The sequence below is a fragment of the Ascaphus truei genome, chromosome 4 (assembly GCF_040206685.1).
Source record: "Ascaphus truei isolate aAscTru1 chromosome 4, aAscTru1.hap1, whole genome shotgun sequence".
Lineage (NCBI taxonomy): Eukaryota > Metazoa > Chordata > Amphibia > Anura > Ascaphidae > Ascaphus > Ascaphus truei.
In genome coordinates this window covers 196,472,561-196,492,466 of record NC_134486.1, presented here as the reverse complement: position 1 = coordinate 196,492,466, position 19,906 = coordinate 196,472,561, and positions in this window count along the sequence as shown.

Here is a 19,906-nt window from a genome sequence, read left to right as displayed (position 1 = left end):
AAGGAGAGACCTGTACAGGAAGTGGCTCCTGTACAAAGAATGGCCTGCTCCTCCACGGTGGGCACAATGGTCTCTACACAGCCCTACTCAGTGCCCGGCGGGGTGCTAGTAGTGAGGGTGGCCAACACCGAGACGGTGGTCGGGCTCTGCCTACAATGTGGGCTGCCCGGAGGCACGGTCAACACGGCGGCACGTTGCCCTCATTGCGGGACTTTATACCTGTGGCCTATGCCCACATTTATTCCAATTCAGCCTGCTGACCCCCCGGTGGACATGGCAAGGCGCTCCGCCGAGTCCCCGGGCGCGCTATGGATCAACCGCGCCAGTCCCGGAGACAAGGGACTGGAGCCGGTCAAGTCGGCTGGGTCAGTGGCGATCGAGGCGGTTGAAGCACCCCCCGCAATCGGGGAAAAGAGACTTTCACTCTGCCCGGAGACCCCTAAGTCAGGAAAGGGGATTACTCAGACGAGGACCTCCGTGAGCTGGCGGTGGTAAAAGCGGAGCTGAAAAGGCAGACCGGAAGGACGACACCCCATGGGGTGAGTGGCAGGACGTCCCCCGCAGATCGGCGAGCCGACCGACGGAGTCCCACTTTCCCAGGACCTGGCGGAGACGGGAGAGAGATGCCTACACCCCTGCGGACGGGTAAGCCAAGCAGCCCTATTACTTACCTGGTTACAGCGGACGGCGAAGCGCTGGAGGGGCAGCGCCATGCCCAAAGCGCACGTGGAGAGACGGCATCACTTCCGGCAACGACGGCGGGGCAACCGGATGTCGTTATAGAGGAAGAGATCCCGCATGGGGGTCCCACGCAAGATGGTGACGTTTCCGGTTCCGGGGAGGACGTCACTTCCGGTGGCGACGGCGGAACCCATGAAGAAAAAGCAGCGACGCTTCGGTGATCGGGGGAAGGTCCCCGATCACTTACAAGGCCCAGAAATTGGAGAGACGATCTCAGGACTGAGGAGGGTGAGACATCATCCTTGGACCAGTCTACGGACAGCCAGGAGCGGGTCGTAACCCCGTGGGGTCCCGTTCCGTGCCCCTATGCCCAAACCCCCGCCATAGTTAATACCCCTACCCCCATCACACGGTCACCGGGTTCACCGCCTAGCCTGGAGTACGTGGACAATTCACAAGGGGGAGAGGGAAGACGGACTGGGGAAAAGCAGCGCAGTGGCGCTACGGAGGGCGATTCAAGGGGAGGGGGAGAATTGAGCGTGGCAACTACAGCACCCCAACCCGTAGTAAAGGCCTCGGGGTCGTCTAGGTGGTCTGTGCCGCGATCTGAGCGGTCATCAGGGGTATTTTCCATGGACGATGACAGGGACTCAGGAGGGTCAAACAGATTTCGGGAGAACCGGTGGTGGGCCCCATTATTTGAAGGGTACTTGGCCTGGATGGACCGCACTCGGTTCCTCATCCGGCGAGAGGATGTAGTGGACTATTGGTGGGCTGTGGGAGAGTTTACCCCAGAACAGAGGGACAGAGAGCTGCAGGAGCGATGGCTGCAGATTGAGAATAGGGAAATAGAGCCTATGGGTCCCAGTATTTTGTCAGACCCCGTGGACCCTGACGAACCCCTATCATGGGTGCTGCCTGGGAGGGGAGGTAAGGCTGACATGACTAGAATTAGTAGGGCCGAGAGAACCATAATGGCTCGGTATAAATCTTCCCACGGGTTGGAGTACCCGTATGTCCCTGAGCCTCTCATGGATGAGATAGAGGACAACCGGGATAGGTGGCTTAGGGAGGCCATAGAAATGCACCTAGTGGGGAGAGGGAGTTCCGTGATAGGAAAGAAGGCCGAGGAACGGATAGAACATTTAATCCGCATATGGGCCATTGGGAGAAATATCTATAAACACAGAGTAACATATAGACCAGAGAGGGGATTACCCAGGCATTTCTCAGTAACAGTTCTGGATATGGGGGGTAGAGAAGTAAAGAAACCGGACCCCTATCACTATTTTTAGGTGGTACTGTGCATCACGCGGGTCTGTGGCTGCTGGTCGGGGCGGGCTTGGCGGATGACTGTATTCATGTGTACTGCATTATGAGGAAGTTTGTGTGATGTTAATTATGTTTTCCGTTACAGTGCTTCCTGGAAAGAGGTATACAAATTTAGGTCCCAGCGAGGACAATGGGATTCACCAGGGGGAGAATGTAGCGGTCATGTAACATGCCTACAGTCATCTCTCCTGCTGACAGCAAGGCCTGGTAAGTGTGGGCATGCCAGCAGTAATCATGGAGGTTTTCCCTCACACCCTGGTTGGGTGCCCTGTGTATGGATGGGACTGGTCACATGCTCTGACTCCATGGTTAGTGATGTCAGAGGTGTGTCAGCCTCAGAAGTTACATAAGGCACAGCACTGTGTCTAATAGTTAGTTGCTGGAAGTTCTACCTGAAGTCTGAGTTGAGGAAGGAGTTCGGCTAAGAGGAGTAGTTCAAGTTCTGCTAGAGTGTCAGTTATGTTATAGTAACTCCATGGGAGACTGTGTCCAGGGACCTGGCACAGGGCAGTGATTCCTGCGGGAATAGTGAATCCCTCATCTAGGTGACATACCTATCAAAGGGGAGCACGGGCGAGATGATCGGCTAAAGATACCCCATTGTGGAGGGCAGCTATGCCCACCGTGACAATAAAGATGGAGCTGATCAGAGAAACCCCTGTGTGTGAGAGTCCAATGATTACACAGGAGGTTGCACCACCGAGGAGTTCCTCGGCAGGATCATCCCCATGCGGACGCAGGGACCCTGGTGAGGTGGAGGCGCTGCACTGGAACTAGGTGAGACTCAGCACACTACCTCAGCTGCCTGTCTGGACGGGTCCTCCCCACACACCATCATGCGGGAGACTCAGGAGTCCTGTAGCCAACAGGTGCACCACCCGACACTACCACACTGTAATGGGGACCGGTTAGACCACAGGGGCCAATGTGAGATTGGGTGGGTCAGGCCGGGCCAGAAACACCGTTACATGTGTATCTATGTAAAAACTCTAAACAGGCCCTTACTGCATAATAATGTCCTGCCTGTAATATTGTTAAGTCAAAGGCGAACACTATGAACTTTCACACAGACATTCCATTATTGGTTAATAATGCTCTGTTTTTTGTTGATGTTGCCTCATGTGAGCAGAAATACGAACATGTACCATATATATATATATATATATATATATATGTAACCCTTTTTGTGAACCGGCCGACCCACCCAATCTCACATTGGCCCCTCGTGGTCTAACCGGTCCCTTTCCCTGCAACACACCTGCTCCTAAAGGGTTACTGGTACTGAAACACACCTGCGGCTCCAGGAGATCTGAGCCTCCGCTAGCTGGGAGCCTGGGGAAACCCTTACCATTACCTGGTGCAGCGCCTCCACTTACCCAGGATCCCCCGTTAGGAAAGATAGCCCTGAGTAAGAAATACCATAACACACGTAGATAAAACAATACTAACACTTTACTTGAGAACACATATCACATACCATAACACATTGCATAACATAACATAACATAACATAACCAGATGCTCTACCCGCATCACCTCAGCCCAATGTCTGGTGTTCCCATCCAGTGTCCTGTGATCACCCCATACCCAATGTCTCGTACTCCTACGAAAGGTCGTGGGTGACTGCGCAGTCACTATGTGAATAGGCCTGTTGGTGCACTTAATAATTAAGTACCTTCCGAGCACTCCGATGCTCGGGACCGCAACGCACTTCTCAAAGGGTCAGACGTCCGTCTGATCCTATTCAGGTACTTCCGCCGGGGACCCCAACGAGGGTCCCACCGCTTCCCGGGAACTCAGCAGTCGCTCGGTAACACCACCGTCGCACGGGCACAGCAACCGCCGCTATCAGCTTTCTGCCTAACTACTTCTAGAGTGACAGCAACCCTAACCTAGGGCCTGTCCCTGATGAACCGCAACCTGGGATGGCTTGGGGAAAACTCCTAGGGCCTGTGGACAATAACCTGCCCCCCTTCCCCTCAGCTGCCTAGTCCTATCTGTCTCACTAACAACTAGCTATTAACTAGCTAACAGTCTAACGCACCTGCAACCGACACTCAGCTCACACTGTCAGCCTGCAGGGATTCACCCACACTTCACACACACTGCACGCACTGCGCCCAGCACATGCAGCGACACACACACAGACAGCTGCAATCACACACAGCCACCTGGATCCCGCAGCAAATACACTGCTCGCACGCTGTGCCTATTTGCCAGTGCCCACAGCCCTCTCCGCTGTGGCACTGCCAAACCTGCACCTTCCACACCCAAGGGTCACCTCCCTAGCTAAGGCGTCCCTCTTCAGTTACCCCCTGCCCTTCCCGGGAATTGGGGCCTGCCTGGGGATCTAGGGAGAACCCTTACCTGATGCAGGAGCCACGCGCTCCCTGCACCCTTCCTACTCCTTCCTTCTCCTCTGCCTGACTGACTGTTGCAAAGCCCGGGAAATGTATCTATATTCCTGGGCTGAGCTTCCTGCAGCCCTATTGGCCACTAGGGAGCACCTGACCTCTGTCTCCCTAAGCCTCCTGGGAGTTGTAGTTCCCAGGGGCTGCCTAATGCATTGGGGCCGCGTGCGCGCTTCCCTTGCGCATGCGCGAACCACTAATGGCTGCCTCACTCTCCCTCTACACTTCCCTACTCTCGCGCGACCTCTCCCTATCCCTGGAGTCCTATCGCGCGCTTCCGCCCTACTGCGCATGCGCGAACTAACGCGCAGTGGCGGCGCACTCTCTGCAAGCCGCCGAGCCGGTGGCAACGCGATCGCGACCTTAGCGACGGCCCGATCGCGTCCCCGGCAACCGGCCTGCGCCTCGCAACGCTCTGCTCCCTGCACTGGCCCCCACCCTCGCGAAGTGCCGGCGGGTCCGTCAAAGCCTCCGGCGGCACCCGCTACCGCACGGCACCCGCGGAGGGGGGCCAGAAAGTGAAAATATACCTCGGGGCTACATATATATATATATATTCTATCTATATATATAGATAGAGAGATAAATCAAATAGTTAATTATGGATTTTTGTTACCATACACACTATAACCAAGAACACAGTGATGACACCCATTAATGTGACAAAGGCTGACTGCGGGTGTGTTTACTGGGTATGCATGTTAACCCTGGGTGTGCTACAAGCTGTGACCATACTGCAAGCTTAAACCTATAGGGGAAAGATGTGTATAAACAGGTAAATCTGACGATTGACCCACCAGGCGCTCAGAAATAGAACCATGCTGCCCAGTGATATATTGGAACTTAGGCTATGGTAGACCCCAGGAATAAAGAAAATATAATGTGTGAAAGATCTTTTCCAGCAACAGGCTTCCTAGGAGCACCATGTAGTTGAGATAAAAAGATTCACTTATCTGACTCAGGGGAGTGATCCGCTTGCATTAAAACCATCTAGTTATAGGGTGTTTTTAATTGCTACACCTGTTCGTATTTCCCAATCGAATCGTACACCAGGTGTCCATCAACACACTCCCCACAACATTGACGTCACATAAAACATAGTATTCTACAAAAATCAAAGTGACCTAAACACCATTGCTTATACCATAAATCCTAACATTGTATCCAAATATGTAAAGCAATGTATTAATGATTAGGTCATATTAAAAACATTTATATGCACACTTCATATCTAGATTAAGCAATAAGTTGATAAATATATTACAATAATATTGCAATAATGCAATAATATACCCATGGGTTTGAATTGTTGTTCGAATGACAAAAGAATATAATTATGTAGAGAGCAACAATATCAACAGAAGGATATAGCAATTCATAATTTGTAATATACTCAAATGTAAAAATATTATTTAGAATTTTAAATTTATGATCAGCATTAATATGTCTAAACAATTGAATAAAGCATATAATCCATTGATTAAAAACACCCTATAACTAGATGGTTTTAATGCAAGCGGATCACTCTTTGACAAAGGCCCCATAGGCTGAAACGCGTCAGAGGATCTGCTTGCACTTTGTGTGAATAAAAGCTTTTTTCAGTCACTCATTAGCCTTCTTCCACTTATTGCAGCTGTGCGGCGTTTTCACCCCCCTCGGGAGGAGTTTTTCATATAGGGGAAAGATGTTGAATGGTCTCTAAAGTAAAAGGTAGCACTGTGTGCTAATTTGCATATCATTACACATAATCCCTTCCTGCAGTTCAAGTGCTGTGTGCTGGCTCATAATGGTGTAAGGCAGGATTGCAGACCCAATACATGCAAATGAGCATACACACACACATATATATATATATATATATATATATATATATAGATAGATAGATAGATAGATAGATAGATAGATAGATAGATAGATAGATAGATAGATAGATAGATAGATAGATAGATAGATAGATAGATAGATAGATAGATAGATAGATAGATTGATCTATCTGTTTTTTCTGTAAGCCCGAGAAAAATCATCTGACATGTAAATGTGCTGGGGGTGAATGAGCTGAGGGTATTTATATATATAGATATATGTGTGTGTGTATGCTCATTTGCATGTATTGGGTCTGCAAGCCTGCCTTACACCATTATGAGCCAGCACACAGCACTTGAGATTTATAGCACTTTAGATAGCACTTTAGATATATATATATATATATATATATATATATATATATATATATACACATAAAATTCAGTCAGCACACTGTAATTGAAGATGTAGTAATAGCAGATGCTAGTCCCATAGAGAGTAAATATGATACGAACCAATCCAAAGACCAGTAAAGAGACAGCAGACCGCTCGGGGTTAATCCAAAAGTCTATATTCACAACATGAAATACACGTAAGCCAACGTTTCGGTCCCACAGAGAGACCTTCCTCAGGGCCGAGGAAGGTCTCTGTGTGGGACCGAAACGTTGGCTTACGTGTATTTCATGTTGTGAATATAGACTTTTGGATTAACCCTGAGCGGTCTGCTGTCTCTTTACTGGTCTTTGGATTGGTTCGTATCATATATATATATATATATATATATATACTGCTACGGCCGAGTTTATTCGAGCATTTGCCCGTTCTCGGCCGCAGCAGTTACCTGGCGCGCGCCGGAGGGTGCCGGGTGCGCGCCGAAGCAGCGGAGGAGAGGCCCGCCGATCGCGGCTTCCCCCTCTCCTCTCCGGGTCCGCCGGGTCCCCCGGAACCCCCTGCTGCCGTCCCCCACATCGCGGGACACCAGGGCTCCCTCGGGGAGCCCTGGACATGCGTGCAGGGGGCGCAGGCACCCGATGACGCGTGACCGCACATCGGAGACACGCGGCATGCCGAGGGGCTGCCACTTGCAAGCCGGGAAATCTCCCGGCTTGCGGTACTGGCCACACTGCAATAAAGTGTGTCGCCAGTGTATATATATGTAGCGGTCATGTAAAATGCCTACAGTCATCTCTCCTGTTGGCAGTAAGGCCTGGTAAGTGTGGGCATGCCAGCAGTAATTATGGAGGTTTCCCCTCACACCCTGGTGGGGTGCCCTGTGTATGGCTGGGACTGGTCACATGCTCTGACTCCATGGTTAGTGATGTCAGAGGTGTGTCAGCCTCAGAAGCTTACATAAGGCACAGCACTGTGTTTAAGAGTTAGTTCTGCTGAGAGGAGGAGGGTTAGTTCAGTTGAGGAAGAGTTCCAGCTCTTGTCAGAGCTGAGGAAGGAGTTCAAGTTCTATCAGAGTGTCAGTTATGTTATAGTAACTCCATGGGAGGCTGTGTCCAGGGACCTGGCACAGGACAGTGATTCCTGCGGGAATAAGTGAATCCCTGATCTAGGTGATATACCTATCTAAAGGGAGCACGGGCGAGATGATTGGCTGAATATACCCATTGTGGAGGGCAGCTATGCCCACCGTGACAATAAAGATGGAGCTGATCAGAGAAACCCCTGTGTGTGAGAGTCCCATGATTATACAGGAGGTTGCACCACCGAGGAGTTCCTCGTCAGGATCATCCCCATGCGGACGCAGGGACCCTGGTGAGGTGGAGGCGCTGCACTGGAACTAGGTGAGACTCAGCACACTACCTCAGCTGCCTGTCTGACGGGTCCTCCCCACACACCATCATGCGGGAGACTCAGGAGTCCTGTAGCCAACAGGTGCACCATCAGGCATATCTACACTGTAATGGGGTCCGGTTAGACCACAGGGGCCAATGTGAGATTGGGTGGGTCAGGCCGGGCCAGAAATACCGTTACATTTGGAGGCGCTGCTGAGATCAGATCTGTCATCAGGACAGGCTCTAGCTAGGCACACTGGGAAACAGGGAGAGTGTCTGCTGCCACTTTGTGCTGTGTAGGGACGGACCTAGGGGTGGTCAGGGGGCTGACGGGATATTGTCAGTTCGCAGGGACAACCTAGGGGCCTGAAGGGAGTGAGGGGTCTGGAGCCGGGTTATAGCTGACCGAGTCACCTTGAGGCAGTGCTAGTTGGTAGGATGCCAGAAGGGATAGCCTGTTAACTTGGTCAGGAGTCCTGGAGAGGGTCTGCGCTAGGCTGACCAAGACAGGTAGACGCCCCAAGTACTGCATGGCAGAGCCAGAGTACCTAGCCCATTCCAGACACTCACCGTAGGGAGCACAGACTGGGAGGAAGGAGCCACAGCAGACACTGAGAGAGTGAGCCTAGCCTGAGGTAGTGCAACACTGGGTCAAACCTAGATAAGGTACACATGTGGTGGTGCATCTGAAGCTGATCTTTATTGTACCGGTGTGGTGGCTGCCCCGCAGAGTGGAGCCCCATGTACGACAACTGTTACGAGAGAGTGGAGGATCCGCGTGGTGCGGAGAACATGAAATGGCGGACAGAGGCTGATGGGGAGGGCACCCGTGGCGTGCAACCCACTGAAGAGCAGACTGTCGCCGAGTTGTCATTTGACCAGGCTGCTCTGGAGCGGAGCGAAGGCTATGGCTGCCCCGTTTTTATCCTGTATGGGACAGCGAGGGGCCACCCTTGAAGAGTGTGAAGAAATTGTTATAATTGGGGGAGAACCCCGTGAGGAGAGCCAACAGATGGACTTTTTGGGCTCAAAAGTCAACCAAAATGGCGGTTCCCGCTTGCTAGGGAAACCGCATGGGACAGTTACAGAAAATGTGGCTGGTGCAGGACTTGCAAAAAGCTGGCCGGGAATGGCGCGAACAGCAGAGCCCCGCCCTGAAGGGGGGCATGGCGCGAAAGCTAGGGCTGCGCCGGGATGGACAGTGACTAATTCAGCCCCTGTGCTGAGTCAACCGCCGAGTTTATGGGACCCTCCCCTGATTTCTACCAGGGGGAGTGACTTTCAACTATGGCCTGTGGGGATGCACCCACTGGGCCCAGGGACTGATATTCAGACGGCGCCACTACAAAAAGTAGTTCCGGCCGTGGAGGTGAATTGCAAGAAAGGATACTTTGCGCAAAAAGCTGCTGCAAGGAGAAGGCGGGAACTAGCCGCGGGAAAGGAATCCAGCTCTGAGGAGGAAACTGGCGCGAAAACGCAGACCGCGCCCACCAGGACTGAGAAAGGCGCAGCCTTAATTAAGGGGCATGATATTCCCCTGTGGGACCCGCCCATTATTGCAACCCCTGGGGGCGGGTTCCAGCTCTGTCAAAGAAGGGAGGAGCCGAAGCAGGGAGTGGCGGATCCGGCAACTTCCATCAGTCAGTTGCGAGGAACCACTGAGAAGGAGAGACCTGTACAGGAAGTGGCTCCTGTAAAGAGAATGGCCTGCTCCTCCACTGTGGGCACAATGGTCTCTACACAGCCCTACTCAGTGCCCGGCGGGGTGCTAGTAGTGAGGGTGGCCAATACCGAGACGGTGGTTGGGCTATGCCTACAATGCGGGCTGCCCGGAGGCACGGTCAACACGGCGGCACGTTGCCCTCATTGCGGGACTTTGTACCTGTGGCCTATGCCCACATTCATTCCTATACAGCCTGCTGACCCCCCGGTGGACGTGACAAGGCGTTCCGCCGAGTCCCCGGGCGCGCTACGGATCAACCGCGCGAGTCCCGGAAACAAGGGACTGGAGCCGGTCAAGTCGGCTGGGTCACTGGCGATTGAGGCGGCTGAATCAACCCCCGCGTTCGGGGAAAAGAGACTGTCACCCCGCCCGGAGACCCCTAAGTCCGGGCGAGGGGATTACTCAGACGAGGACCTCCGTGAGCTGGTGGTAGTAAAAACGGAACTGAAAAGGCATACCGGGAGAACGACACCCCGTGGGGTGAGTGGCAGGACGTCCCCCGCAGATCGGCGATCCGACCGACGGAGTCCTGCCATCCCAGGACCTGGCGGAGAGACGGGAGAGAGACGCCTACACCCCTGCGGACGGGTAAGCCAAGCAGCCCTATTACTTACTTGGTTGCAGCCGACGGCGAAGCGCTGGAAGGGCCGCGCCAGGCCCAAAGCGCACGTGGAGAGACGGCATCACTTCCGGTGGCGACGGCGGAGCAACCGGATGTCGTCATAGAGGAAGATATCCCGCATGGGGGTCCCACGCGAGATGGCGACGCTTCCGGTTCCGGGGAGGACGTCACTTCCGGTGGCGACGGCGGAACCCAGGAAGAAAAAGCAGCGACGCTTCGGCGATCGGGGGAAGGTCCCCGATCACTTACAAGGCCCAGAAATTGGAGAGACGATCTCAGGACTGAGGAGGGTGAGACATCATCCTTGGACCAGTCTACGGACAGCCAGGAGCGGGTCGTAACCCCGTGGGGTCCCGTTCCGTGCCCCTATGCCCAAACCCCCGCCATAGTTAATACCCCTACCCCCATCACACGGTCACCGGGTTCACCGCCTAGCCTGGAGTACGTGGACAATTCACAAGGGGGAGAGGGAAGACGGACTGGGGAAAGACAGCGCAGTGGCGCTACGGAGGGCGATTCACGGGGAGGGGGAGAATTGAGGGTAGCAGATACAGCACCCCAACCGGCAGTAAAGGTTCCGGGGTCCTCGAGGTGGTTCAACTCGCGATCCACAAGGTCGTCAGGGGTATTTTCATTTGACGACGACAGGGAACCAGGGCCTAACCCATTTAAGGAGACCCGGTGGTGGGCCCCGCTATTTGAAGGGTACTCCGCGTGGATGGACCGTACTCGGTTCCTCATCCGGCGGGAGGACGTGGTAGATTTCTGGTGGAAAGAGGGAGAGTTTACACCCGAGCAGAGGGACAGGGAGTTACAGAAGAGGTGGTTCCAGCTGGAGCGTAGAGACATAGAGCCCATGGGTCCTGACACACTGTCAGATCCAGTCGATCCTGATGAGCCCCTATCATGGGTGTTACCTGGGAGGGCAGGTAATGCTGATCTGACCAGGGTCAGTAGGGCGGAGAGGGCTATAATAGTCAAATATAAAAAATCCCATGGGTTGGAGTATCCCTATGTTCCGGAGCCCCTGATGGATGAAATTGAGGACAATAGGGAAAAGTGGCTCCAAGAGACTATAGAGCTGTATTTAGTCAATAGGGGGAGCGCCATTGTAGGTAAGAAGGCAGAAGAAAGGATAGACACCCTGATGCGAGTGTGGAGCATAGGGAGAAATGTTCACAAACATAGGGTGACCTATATGCCAGAGAGAGGATCGCCTAGGCATTACTATGTCACGGTCCTGGATATGGGTAACAGGGAGGTGAGGAAACCCGACCCAGATCACTATTTTTAGGGGGTACTAACGCATCACGCGGGTCTGTGGCTGCTGGTCGGGGCGGGCTTGGCGGATGACTGTATTCATGTGTACTGCATTATGAGGAAATTTGTGTGATGTTAATTATGTTTTCCGTTACAGTGCTTCCTGGAAAGAGGTATACAAATTTAGGTCCCAGCGAGGACGATGGGATTCACCAGGGGGAGAATGTAGCGGTCATGTAAAATGCCTACAGTCATCTCTCCTGTTGGCAGTAAGGCCTGGTAAGTGTGGGCATGCCAGCAGTAATTATGGAGGTTTCCCCTCACACCCTGGTGGGGTGCCCTGTGTATGGCTGGGACTGGTCACATGCTCTGACTCCATGGTTAGTGATGTCAGAGGTGTGTCAGCCTCAGAAGCTTACATAAGGCACAGCACTGTGTTTAAGAGTTAGTTCTGCTGAGAGGAGGAGGGTTAGTTCAGTTGAGGAAGAGTTCCAGCTCTTGTCAGAGCTGAGGAAGGAGTTCAAGTTCTATCAGAGTGTCAGTTATGTTATAGTAACTCCATGGGAGGCTGTGTCCAGGGACCTGGCACAGGACAGTGATTCCTGCGGGAATAAGTGAATCCCTGATCTAGGTGATATACCTATCTAAAGGGAGCACGGGCGAGATGATTGGCTGAATATACCCATTGTGGAGGGCAGCTATGCCCACCGTGACAATAAAGATGGAGCTGATCAGAGAAACCCCTGTGTGTGAGAGTCCCATGATTATACAGGAGGTTGCACCACCGAGGAGTTCCTCGTCAGGATCATCCCCATGCGGACGCAGGGACCCTGGTGAGGTGGAGGCGCTGCACTGGAACTAGGTGAGACTCAGCACACTACCTCAGCTGCCTGTCTGACGGGTCCTCCCCACACACCATCATGCGGGAGACTCAGGAGTCCTGTAGCCAACAGGTGCACCATCAGGCATATCTACACTGTAATGGGGTCCGGTTAGACCACAGGGGCCAATGTGAGATTGGGTGGGTCAGGCCGGGCCAGAAATACCGTTACATATATATATAGATAACATTCCAATAGACACTGTTTATAGTATAGCTTTTACTTGCATCATTCATTGTAACATCGCCGGAAGAAGAGATCAGTGTATTTCGAAAGCTCGCAAAAATAAAAGCATTTCGTTAGCCACAGAACGGTATCATCTATTTATTTTTTGATTATTGAAGCTCGGCTAACACGGTACTGATACCTCTACATATATATATATATATATATATATATATATATATATATATGTATGTATATAGATAGATAGATAGATAGATAGATAGATAGATAGATAGATAGATAGATAGATAGATAGATAGATAGATAGATAGATAGATAGATAGATAGATAGATAGATAGATAGATAGATAGATAGATAGATAGATATATAGAGATATCATGTATATGTATATATCAATCTCTATATATTTATATCTATATCTATATCTATATCTATCTATCTATCTATCTATCTATCTATCTATCTATCTATCTATCTATCTATATATATATATATATATATATATATATATATATATATATATATATATATATATGTAGAGGTATCAGTACCGTGTTAGCCGAGCTTCAATAATCAAAAAATAAATAGATGATACCGTTCTGTGGCTAACGAAATACTTTTATTTGTGCAAGCTTTCGAAATACACTGATCTCTTCTTCCGGCGGTGTTACAATGAATGATGCAAGTAAAAGCTATACTATAAACAGTGTCTATTGGAATGTTATCTGTGCTGGTCCTTCCCCCGGTGTGGATGTGTTTTATGGCTGGAGGTGTCAAAAGGTTCCTGAAAGTACTTGCTAAATATATATATATTTGTTTTATTTATTACATTTTGGGGGGACTATTGATATTAACATTTTGATACGACACGTGTAATACAGTAAGATTTTTCACCTGGTGGGAATAGATGTTCGAATAAACCGATATCTCGGTCCCCAGGCAAACCCTCCACGACGACCGGCAGAAATTTCTCACGCACCAGCTCCTCCAATGGAGTTAGCGTTAGAGCTTGTGCTGGCGGACCGCCTCCATTGACAAAAGCATGCATCCGTTGGGCTTGGATTTTTTATTTTAATTCGCTTTCACATCATCAAATCTCTTCCTACTATTCGTGTGGGTCCTGACACTATTCCCACACGCAGACACAGACAATCTAATCTGCTCCCACATTTCTTTCTTCACGGCTGAACTTGTCCGTCCTTGAAATACATAACAATTATGGTAAGTTAATATGTAATTTAATGACGAATAACAAATAATTCTGCTAACTGTTGAAAGAGATTGATAACATGCTGGTTTAGGTTCAATATGTGTGGCACATGACTATTACAATTATTTGGAGACATACAAAGCTAAGGAAGCTTGCGTGAATGTTCAATGAACATATAAAATCACATTTTAGGGATTCATATGTTCGGTGAAAACAATCAAGGATAATGTGTGTAACAATCTACTATCATTGATAGATATTAAAGATTATTAGATGTAAATTAACATATGTGACATCAGAAACGAGAAAAAGTTTTTGAACAATCAATGCAGATTGACTTACCTACTAAATGCCTATACAGATGGTCATAGTGCTCCAAATTCCCTGTCACAAGAACTCTATTTTCCTCATCATTGAAACGTGGATTATGTGGCCACTCCACACGTTTCTTCCGACCATGTCCAGCCACAGAGCTTGGTTGCTGCTGGCTGGACTCTCCTTCTTCCAATGGAAGAGCCTCCAAAATTGCTGCATCACCCGACACCCCACCACCACCAGACACCCCACCAACACCAGACACCCCACCACCAGACACCCCACCACCAGACACCCCACCACCACCAGACACCCCAACCCCACCAGACACCCCAACCCCACCAGCACTCACACCAACACCACTAGAACTCACACCAACACCACTAGCACTCACAGCAACAGCACCACTCACACCACCATCACTTCCCTGACTCCCACGTTCACTCAGACGTGTACTCACGTGACTACCGGTACCACTCACACCAGCATCACTCCTCACACGCCTCTTGGCCATACCTATAGCACTCACAAATAACAGAAAACAAATTTAAACACAACCGCACTCAACACTTGCAAACTGACAAACCAATCACAATACACAGCAACTCTCTCAATATCAAATATGCAAATCGCCCAGCTCTGTGTGTGTCTCTCTCTCTCTCTCCCAACAACACAGAGAATGAATAGAAATAAACGCTGCCTTTTAATGGGCCGCTCAATCAATAAAATGCTTTCTTCGGCAGATTCAGAAATAAGTTTCATTGGCGAACATAACACGTCATCGCCAAGCTCTCCGATACACCTGTGTCTGATTGGCAAATCATCGCCATAGTGGGAACAAGTGTTTTCGGCTTGATTCGACAATGATTCGGCCCTTATTGCATACTGCGAGGGCAAATCGCCATAATCATGCCGATATTGAACACCTGGCGGGAGCACTTTTTCGGTGCTTACTGCATAGAGACCCAAGTGCATGTGTTAGCAGAAGCTCACTGTAGCTAGACAGGGGTAATCAGGCCGAAATAAAGGTATTATACCCGGCTTATTATCCCCAACTCACAGTGGGAATGAAGGGGTTAAAAGTATTTGCACTGCACTGCTGTCTTTGCCCTATCCCATCCTTCTTAACCCCATTTTCAGGCTATTCCATGCCTGCTGTAAAGGAAATGAATGTAATGCCTGCTATATCCTATTGCGACACAAGAGGGAGTAGTGAGCACTACAGCCAGCCCTGTGCATGGCAGGTCTACTGTACTAGATGGGTATCCATTTCAAGTGCTTGACTCTGTAACTGCAAAGCAATTGAATAATTGGCTTGCGGTTAGATTTCAATTAGTTTTATCGATACAATGTATCCGTACCTCGTTAGCCTGCAGAACTTGAAAGGCAGTAAGTCAATGACTGTGAAAAGTAGGTCAATTGACGTAGGAACCAGGTGAACTTGGGTTCCCGCCAGCAAGCCTGTTAAAAAAAGCAGACTAACTTGTGAACGGAGACACCCAGCACCCTGGTTTTTAGTGTGCAAACATAAAGTAGTAAAACACAAACATACATATATAAATTACAGTCATGGTACACCGGGAACATGAAGTTTTAATAAAGTGTAAAAAACTACATTTAAAATGTACAGGCAGGAATAGTTTTTTCTGTAAGCCCGGGAAAAATCATCTGACATGTAAATGTGCTGGGGGTGAATGAGCTGATTGTATTTTCTTCCTTGTACTTCAAAGAGGTCCCGCTGAGCCGGCGACCGTCAGTCTAAGGAAGTGACAGGGATGAAAAAGCTCAGAGCACCATAATGTATACATGGCCGGAATTCTGATAAGTGGCAGATCCCAGACCATTGACACCATTGGGCCAAACCCCAGACTAAGGGGCGCCAACAAAAGGGTGTATCCCAGGTATGCTAATTTGCATGGGTGTCAAGCTGACACATGCGCTTTGCCAACCGGAAAGCTTTTTTGCCCGGTTTTGCAAACTGCGGGCAAAGCGGCCATTGGTGGCTGAGATATTCCCATGGAGGGGATTGGGTGCACATGTTAAATGTACCCTTGAATAGCCTATAACTGTGCCCACCGGACTATCCCCAAGGTGTTCGTGTTCAAGAGAAATCAAGAAACCATACATGATGTAACTACGATCACGGAGGACTTCGTTCAAAAGCACAGTGGTAACGGTTCCAGTACGTAAGGGGTTAATACCATCGCAACCAAGAATTCACTCCTAGTCATTGCTGAGCATAACTTGTTTTAGCCTTGAGCTCCTACGTCTGTTGTGCCTTGCTCCTTGTCCTGTGTTGACCTTGCAGTTTACACTTCGTGTATCAACCTTGCTTGACTTTGGAACCTCTGTGGATATTGACCCCAGCTTACCCTCGACTCTGCAGACCTCTCCAACCAAGACCACGGCAATACGGACCTCCACGATTCTAACCTCTCCAACCCCAGACCATGGCTAAACAGATTTAAATGATTCTGACCTCTCCAACCCCAGACCACGGCTAACGGAATTTTACTATCCTGAACTCTCCATTCCAAGACCTTGGCAAGTATCGATTAACCCACTCTCTCCAACCCAGACCCGGCTACATTTGACAATCCGCCTGCCAGGCACTCTTCCGCTGCTGTGGGACGTTTACTACTTCCCCACCTCAGTACTGGTGTCCTGTCTTGCTTGTGGGCAGCGCAAGCATTACAGTATGCTCAGCCCAACAAACATGACCCCACTGAGCTGGGCCAAGACCTGTCTTCGATTTCCGAGCATTTCCAATACCTGGATAACCAGATTGCTTCCCTTAAGCAAAACCTGGCCACTGTTTCCCTTAACCAATCGCAATCCAGAATTATTAGACCTACTTTTTTGACTGTTTCTTCCCCTGAAGCCTCTCTCTCCCTCGAGACACGTCTCCCCAATCCCAATTGATATGCGGAAGATCCCCATGAATGCCGAGGTTTCCTCAACCAATGTGACATACAGTTCGAGTTAACCCTTTCCCGTTTTTCTTCTGATAGATCTAAGGTGGCGTATATTATCGCTTTATTAACCAGAGACGCATTGGCATGGGCATCCCCTGTCTGGGAGCAGAGACCAGAGCTTATCCAAGATTCCCCACGCTTCATGAAGGAATTTAAGCAAGTCTTTGATACCTCTGGCGGTAAGATTACTGCTGCTTATTCTCTATTTCACATTTCTCAGGGTCACAGACCAGTTGCAGATACACTCTGGAATTTCGGACCATCGCGGCTGAGACGGGCTGGAACGATGAGACGTTATGTGCAGCTTTCTGGCAAGGTCTTTCCGAGACATTAAAGAATGAGTTAGCTGATCAGGAAAGACATATAGTCCTCGAGGATCTTATTGCCATGTGTATTAGGGTGGATCAACGCCTTCAAGAAAGGAGGTTGGAACGCCATCATTCACGTTCTCTCACACCAACTGCTCTTGTCCCCAGTCTGTCTCCTTCTACTTTTCCAGCTCTTGACGCTCCAGAACCAATGCAGTTAGGAAGTCACCAGCTCTCCCCTTCAGAGAAAAAACATTGGAGAACTGGAGGATTATGTTTTTACTGCGGACTGTTGGGTCACCTGGTGCTTCATTGTCCCACAAAGCCAGGAAACGCCAACACCCAATGAGGTATAAGGGAGTCTTATTGGTACCATTTATTCTTCCCATCCTATTAAGAGAGGTCTACCTACAAGGGTCATGCTGTCTATCTTCCTTGAGGGTCCTGGTCTCCTAGTTCCTGCCTCCATCGAATCTGGGTCTGAGGGAAATTTTGTGGATCAAGATTTCGCTACCAAACATAAGATTCCCCTGATCAAGAAATCAATACCGATGGGTCTAGAGGCTATTGACGGACGGTCTCTCCAGCCAGCCTTTATTTCATTGGAGACTCTGTCACGATGGACGGAACTTATCAACAATTTTTATATTTTGGGGATTCTCGATTGAGCAAACAAATTAAGCAAAATAAATTGTCATTTATTTCTTTGCTAGACAAACTCACGATAACTTCAAAATACAGTTTTAAAAACTTAAATGGGGGAACGGGAGAAATGGTCCAGTGAACGAAAAACACAGAAATAAAGTCTTTTAAATTGCAGTCCTTTTGCAAGGGATGCAAGTTGCCAGCCCGTTATTTCCTTGAAATGTAAAAAGTTTGTTCTGGTTCTTTGGGGTTCGTTCTGGAATCCCCAGGGCTAATGAAATCCTGAAGCAGGGCTAGTTTCCTTGTTGCGATGTTTTTAACCTCTTGCGTTCTGGAATCGCAGCCGCTGTACTTAGATCTTATCCGCTTGAAGAAATCAGGTAACAACCACAGGAATGAGGGTTTAAGGCCATTTTAAGGACAAGGGTCCTTGGAGTTTTTCATTAGCCTCATTCTATTGGCAAGGAATTATCTTCCTCCTATCCGAGCCCGCCATGTAACATGGGAAAATCCTAAGGCCAGCCCGGGTAGCTCTGAGCATGCTCAGTGAGCAGCTTGGTAGCACTGCTGAGTAAAAAGGGGCCCCTCGTTTCTGGGGATGCAATGTCTGGAGTTTTGTCCCAAGGTGTGAAATATCCAGGAGGAGTAACAGGATCTGCTACTCAGAAACATCCCGGTTAAGTCACACTTTAAGACTCTGGGGGGCCTTTCATCTCCCACACGTCCCTAGACACATAGGCATTGCCTCAACAGGGGGCTTTTGAAGCTGGAGTGGAACATACCCCACGCTCATGTATGCATAACATTTGTTCCTTAATGCATTCACTTACAAAGGAGGACAGGAAAAAGGTTCCTGTCCTGACTTTTAAAATTGCACACAGTAATACACTTTAATAAAAATATCTGTTCCACTTGTCTTACAGTTATATTAATATGTGTGTGCTTGGGGGGGTTACACTGAGGCTGTAAACATAAAATCAGGGTTCTGGCTCACTCCGTTCCTGAGTTAGCAGTCTTACATGGAATGGCTCCTGTTATTCAGCACTTCAGATAGAGACTAGCCTGCAAAAAGGGGACAACAATGCATAGCAGGGAAAATACTACATGTGCTGTGCACATAAATGTAACCCCTTAGGTCCCAACGCGAATTAGGATTAATCAACCGAGCATACTGCCTTTATTAATGCGCTGATTAATCCTATTTTCACCACACCTCCCCCACTCAAAGCCCAAGGTCGGCCCTGCCCACTGTAACGAAATTGTGGGTAATCAGCGCATTAATAAAGGCAGTATGCTCGGCTAGTTACCCCTATTTCATATTGGGGGTGAAGGGGTTATTTTTATGTGCACTGTACATGTATTATTTTTCCCTCTGTCCCTTATTGACCCCATTTTGCAGGAGTGTATGTGCCTGCAATAGTTTATAACATAGTACATTGACGTTACTGGCTTTGGACAAAAGATGCTGCTGCAAACGCTAAGCCACAAGTTAAGTTGATAAGCGTGGCGCGGTATCTTTGTTCCATTGCCAAGTAGGTATCCATTACTGAGACAGGAAGCCGTAACCGCAGAGTCAATTGAATCAAAGGGCTGCGTTTTCCCATCTCAAATGTTTCTCGGATACAATGTATCTTCGTCCCGGTTAATGGTGTGTCTTGCAAGGCAACTCGCAATTGGCGTGGGAACTCGCTCAATTGACGTGAGAACCCCGTAACCGCAAGTCAATTGACGTGAGAAGCCCATAGCCCAGCATTGCCAGTTCAAGAAGA